General features: G+C 46.5%; 1 protein-coding gene across 1 annotated transcript in view; it reads left to right on the top strand.

The window, feature by feature from the left end:
* Window positions 1-6,574, top strand: part of ddah1 (dimethylarginine dimethylaminohydrolase 1) — a 131,397-nt gene that overhangs the window by 13,536 nt on the left and 111,287 nt on the right. The gene's annotated exons all lie outside the window — the stretch shown is intronic.

The raw sequence follows: 6,574 nt of genomic DNA on the forward strand, positions 1-6,574 counted from the left end.
TTCTTTAGGAAGCTGAGTGACCTGGATCACCTATTTGAAATTTCCCAATGTGGGGGATAGTAGGGCAGTTGATGGACAGAGGCTAGATAGAAAGAGAAAGGGAATGAAGGAGGGAGGGGGAAGGATTGGAGTGAGAGGAAGGAAGTGCAGAGCGAGCTGGAGGTGGAGGGACTGGGGTTAGTGAGGGTATGGTTTGGGATGGTTGGTTCAAAAGGGAAGGGGGCATAAGAGGAGTGCGATAGTGATAGGGGATTCATTGGTTAGGGGAACAGACAGGAGATTCTGTGAACAAGAATGAGACACGCGGATGGTATGTTGCCTCCCGGATGCCAGGGTCAGAGATGTCTCGGAGCAAGTCTACAGGATTCTTAAGGGGGAGGGTGAACAGCGAGAGGACATGATACACATCAGTAACAATGGCATAGATAGGGAAAGGCATGAGGTCATGAAAAGTGAATTTCGCAAGTTAGGAAGGAAGTTTAAAAAAAAGACTCATGTCTCTGGGTTGCTGCCTGTGCCGCACGCTAGTGAGGGCAGGATTAGGAAGGTATGGCAGACTCCGGTGTCATACCTGAGGATGTGGTGTATATGGATTTCAGCAAGGCATTTGATAAGGTTCCCCATGGTAGGCTCATTCAGAAAGTCAGGAGGAATGGGATACAGGGAAATTTAGCTGTCTGGATACAGAATTGGCTGGTCGACAGAAGACAGCGAGTGGTAGTGGAAGGAAAGTATTCTGCCTGGGAGTCAGCGTTGAGTGGTGTTCCACAGGGCTCTGTTCTTGGGCCTCTACTCTTTGTAATTTTTATTAATGACTTAGATGAGGAGATTGAAGGATGGGTCGGCAAGTTTGCAGACGACACAAAGGTTGGAGGTGTCGACAGTATAGAGGACTGGTGTAGGCTGCAGGTGTCGACAGTATAGAGGACTGGTGTAGGCTGCAGCAGGACATTGACAGGATGCAGAGATGGGCTGAGAGGTGGCAGATGAAGTTCAACCTGGATAAATGTGAGGTAATGCATTTTGGAAGGTCGAATTTGAAAGCTGAGTCTGCCTGGAATGGAGGACTTATTTTACGAAGAGAGGTTGACTGAGCTCGGACTATTTTCATTGGACAAAAGAAGGAAGAGAGGGGACCTAATTGAGGTGTACAAGATAATGACAGGCATAGATAGAGTTGATAGCCAGAGACTTTTTCACAGGGCAGAAATTGTTAACATGAAGAGACATAGTTTTAAGCTGTTTGGCGGAAAGTATAGAGGGATGTCAGAGGCGGGTTCTTTACGCAGAGAGTTGTGGGAGTATGGAATGCATTGCCAGCAGCAGTTGTGGAAGTGAGGTCATTAGGGATATTTAAGAGACTGCTGGACATGCATATGGTCACAGAAGTTTGAGTGTTCGTACATTAGGTTTACCTTACATGAGGATCAATGGTCGGCACAACATCGTGGGCTGAAGGGCCTGTTCTGTGCTGTACTGTTCTATGTTCTAAATGTGTGGCTGAAGAGTTGGTGCAGGGGGCAGGGTTTCAGATTTGTGGATCACTTGGTTCTCTTCTGGGGAAGGTATGACCTGTACAAAAGGGACGGGTTACACCTGAACTCGAGGGGGACCAATATTCTTGTGGACAGGTTTGCCAGAGGTGTTGGGGAAGATTTAAACTAGGTTGGGGAGAGGGGGGTTGGTGGGAACCAGAGCGTCAGGTCAGAAGATGCAGCAGTTGGTGTAAAGGTCAATGCAGCGAGCAGAGAGACTGTGAGGAAGGGGAGACTAAAATGGCAAGAGGATGGGAGTCTGGGCAGAAGGAAGTGATGTAGAGACCAGAGCAAACATTAGAAAAGAAAAATTGGGCGACAGAATCATATGCAAAAGACAATGAGATTGTTAGATTCTAAAGGGACAGAGAGTATGAGGGCACTTTATCTGATTGCCTGTCATATTCAAAACAAACTTGTTGTTCAAATCACTATAAAGGGATATGATTTAGTAGGCATTACAGAAATGTAGTTGCAGGGTGGTGATGACTGGGAATTAAATATCCAAAGGTATCAGGTAATTAGGAAGGATAGGCATGGAAGGTGAGGGAGGTGGTGTCGCACTCTTAATTAAGGATGAGATTAGGAGAGATGATATAGCATCTAAGGAGCAAAATGTTGAATCCATTTGGGTGAAGATCAGGAATAGTAAGGGAAAGAAGTCCCTGGTGGGAGTAGTCTATAGGCCACCCAATAATAATGGGTGCGGTGCTGGAAAAGCACAGCAGGTCAGGCAGCACCCAAGGAGCAGGAGAATCGATGTTTCCTGATGAAGGGCTTATGCCCGAAATGTTGATTCTCCTGCTCCTCAGCTGCTGCCTGACCGGCTGTGCTTTTCCAGCACCACACTCTTCGACTCTGATCTCCAGCATCTGCAGTCCTCACTCTCTTCCCCCAATAATAGTGCAACAGTGGCATTGGCAATCAGTCAAGAAATATCTGATGCATGTATGAATAGAACGGCTGTAGCCATGGGGGACTTTAACATGAACATTGATTGGCTGAATCAAGTGGGTAGAGGCAGTATTGAAGAGGAGTTCATAGGAGTCATCCATGATAACTTTCTTGAACAGCGTGTTACTGAACCTACAAGGCAGCGTGTAATCTTAGGTCTGGTCCTGTGCAATGTGACAGGTAAATTAATGATTCATAGTTAAGGATCCTCTCAGAAAGAGCGATCACAGTATGATCGAATTTTGGATACAAAATGAGGATGAAATAATATCATTTAAAACCAGGGTGTTAGGCTTAAACAAGGGAGACAATAATGGGATGAGAAAGGAGTTGGCTAAATTAGACTAGGAACATAAGTTATATGGTGGGACGGTTGAGGAACAGTGGAGGACTGTCAAAGAGATTTTTCACAATGCTCAAGGAAAGTATATTCTGGTCAAAAACAAGGAGAGCCAGCCTTGGATAACCAAGGAAATACAGGAAGGCATTCAATTAAAAGCTTAGGCTTACAAAATAGCCAAGAGTAGTGGGAAACAGGGAGATTGGGAAAACTTGAAAAAGCAGCAAAAAAACCACGAAGCAAGCCATAAAGAAAGGAAAGATAGATCATGAATGAAACTAGCACAGAATATAAAAACAGGTAAGAAAAAGTTTTATAAATATATAAAACAGGAAAGGGTGGCTAACATGATGAAGGTCTCTTGCAGGATGAGAAAGAGGAATTACTATTGGGTAATGCAGAAACAGCTGAGGCCTTGAATAACTATTTTGTGTCCGTCTTCACAGTGGTAAAGGTTGAAGAGTGTGGTGCTGGAAAAGCACAGCAGGTCAGGCAGCATCCGAGGAGTAGGAAGTCGACAGTTCAAGCATAAGCCCTTCATCAGGAATGAGGCTTGTGGGCCGAGGGGGCTGAGAGATAAATAGGAGGGGGGTGGGGCTGTGGGCAAGGTAGCTGTGAGTGCGATAGGTGGATGAAGGTGGGGGTTGATGGTAAGAGGTCAGAGAGGATGGAGAGCAGATAGGTGGGGAGTCCAACTCCACTAAAGACATGTAGGACTTGGGCCTCCTCCATCACCATTCCCTTCCCACCCGACACCAGGAGGAAGAACACCTCAACTTCCGCTTTGGGACCCTCCAACCACACGGGATCAATGTCGATTTCACCAGTTTACTCATCTCTCCCCCACCCCCCACATTATCCCAGATCCAATCCTCCAGCTAGCCCCCCAGCCCACAAGCCTCATTCCTCATGAAGGGCTTCTGGTCGAAATGTCGAATCTCCTGCTCCTCGGATGCTGCCTGACCTGCTGTGCTTTTCCAGCACCGCACTCCCGACTCTGATCTCTAGCATCTGCAGTCCTCACTTTCTTCACCGTGCAAGATGTGTTTAATGTGCCAAAGAATGATGTTAAGGATATGATGGGAGTTGAGGATCTCAATTCAATTATTATCACTAAAGGGGTAGTGTTGAGCAAATTTGAGGGTCTCAAGGTTGGTAAGTCCCTGGTCCTGATGAATGCATCCCAGGCTGCTGAAAGAAATGGTGGAAGTCATAGTAGATGCGTTAGTGGTAATTTACCAAAATTCACTGGACTCTGGGCAGGTCCTGGCAGACTGGAAGACAAAGAGTGTCACACTGCTTTTAAAAAAAGGGTGTAGGCAAAAGGCAGGTAACTGTAGGCCAGTTAGTTTAACATCTGTCATCAGGAAAATGCTGGAGGCTATCATTAAAGAAAAATAGTGAGACACTGGGGCAGCATGGTGGCTCAGTGGTTAGCGCTGCTGCCTCACAGTGCCAGGGACCCAGGTTCAATTCCAGCCTTGGGTGACTGTGTGGCATTCTCCCCGTGTCTGTGTGGGTTTCCTCCAGGTGCTCCGGTTTCCTCCAACAGTCACAAAGATGTGCAGTCTGGGTGAATTGGCCATGCTAAATTGCCCATAGTGTTCGGTACATTAGTCATAGGGAAATGGGTTCTGGGGGTTACTCTTCAGAGGGTCTGGGTGGACTTGTTGAGCTGAAGGGCCTGTTTCCACACTGTAGGGAATCTAATCTAATCGAATCTGGATGGAAAGTGTTCCATCAGACAGACACAGCATGGATTCAGGAAGGGAAGGTCATATTTGACAAACGTACTGGAGTTCTTTGAGGATGTAACAAGTGCAGTGGATGGAGGAAAACAGGTGGCTGTTGTATACTCGGATTTCCAGAAGGTGTTTGATAAGGTGCCGCATAAAAGACTCATGCATAAGAATGCATGGAGTTACAGGGAATGTACTAGCATGGATAGAGGACTGGTTAACTAATAGAAAGCAGATAATTGGGATAAATGAGTGTTTCTGTAGTTGGAGATCAGTGGTGAGTGGGGTGCCACAGAGGTTGGTCTTGGACCTGCAACCGTTCATGATGTATATAAATGATTTGGAAGAGGAGACTGAGTGTATTGTATCCAAGTTTGCCAATGACACTAAATTGAGTGGAAAGGCAGACTATGCAGAGAGTGTGGAGGGTCTGCAGAGAGATTTAGATAGGTTAAGTGAGTGGGCAAGGGTCTAGCAGATGGAGTACAATGCAGGTAAGTTTGTGGTTATCCACTTTGGAAATAAAAGTAGTAGGTCAGAGTATTATTTAAATGGTGAAGGATTGCAGCATGCTGTTGTGCAGAGGGACTTAGGAGTACTCATACATGAATCACTAAAAGTTGATTTGCAGGTGCAACCAGTAATCAGGAAGCAAACGGAATATTAGGTTTCATTGCTACAGGGATTGACTTTAAGAGAAGGGAGGTTCTGCTGCACTTGTGCAAGATGTTAGTGAGGCCATACCTGGAATATTGTGCGTAGTTCTGGTCTCCTTACTTGAGGAAGGATATATTGGCTTTGGCGGCAGTGCAGAGTAGGTTCACCAGGTTGATTCCAAAGATGAGGGAATTACCCTATGAGGAGAGATTGAACCGCCTGGGAGTGTATTCGTGAGAATTTAGAAGAATGAGAGGGTATCTTATAGAAACATATAAAATTATGACAGGGATAGATAAGGTAGAGGCAGGCAAGTTGTTTCCACTGATGGGTGAGACTAGGACTGGGGGACATGGCCTCAAGGTTAGGGGGAGTAGATTTAGGACAGAGGTGAGGAGGATCTGCTTCTCCCAAAGAGTAATGAATCTATGGAATTCTTTGCCCAAGGAAGCAGTAGAGGCAGCTTCATTACATATATTCAAGACACAGTTGGATGGGTTTTTGCATGGTAAGGGAATTAAGGGTTATGGGGATAATGCAGGTAGGAGGAGCTGAGACAATGGATAGATCAGACATGATCGTAATGAATGGTGGAGCAGGTTCGATGGGCCAAATGGCCTACCCTTGCTTCTATTACAATGAGGGAGGGGATCTCTCAGATGGAGGGTAAAGAGAGGAACTGAGAAGGAGGGAGAATGGGAGAAGGAAGGAGAGAAGAAAGGGAGAATGGGCAGGAGAGGAAGAGTAGGGAGAGGGATGGCGGGAAGGTAGGAAAAGGTTGGAAAATGAGGAAGAGAAAAGAAGAGAGAGTGGGCAGAGGGTTGGGAAGGAGAGGGAGGAGGAGTGAAAGAAGGACGGAGTGAGGAGGAGGGACAGAGGAGAGAAGAGGGAGAGAGGGGAGAAGAGGGACAGGGGAGGGGATGGAGAGTCATAGAGTCATACAGCACGGAAACACACCCTTTGGTCCAGTCAGTCCATGTGATCAGAATCACAAACTAAACTGGTCCCATCTCCTGAGTTTGACCCATGTGCGCCCAAACCTTTCCCATTCATGTATTTATCCATATGTATTTAAACATTGTAGCTGTAGCCGCGTTCACTACTTTCTCTGGAAGTTCATTCCACACATGAACCACTCTGTGTAAAAATAGTTGCCCCTCCTGTTCTTTTGAAATCTTTCTTCTCTCTCCTTAAAAATCTACCCGTTCATCTTGAACTCCCCCACTGGGGAAAATGCCCTGGTTATTCACCTTATTGAGGGAGAGAGGAGGACGGGGGGACAGGGGGTACAGGGAGAGGGAGAGAGGAGGGACAGGGGAGAGGGAGGGGGTACAGGGAAAGGGAGAGAG

Source organism: Chiloscyllium plagiosum, chromosome 11, assembly GCF_004010195.1.
Source record: "Chiloscyllium plagiosum isolate BGI_BamShark_2017 chromosome 11, ASM401019v2, whole genome shotgun sequence".
In the NCBI taxonomy this organism is placed as follows: Eukaryota; Metazoa; Chordata; class Chondrichthyes; order Orectolobiformes; family Hemiscylliidae; genus Chiloscyllium; species Chiloscyllium plagiosum.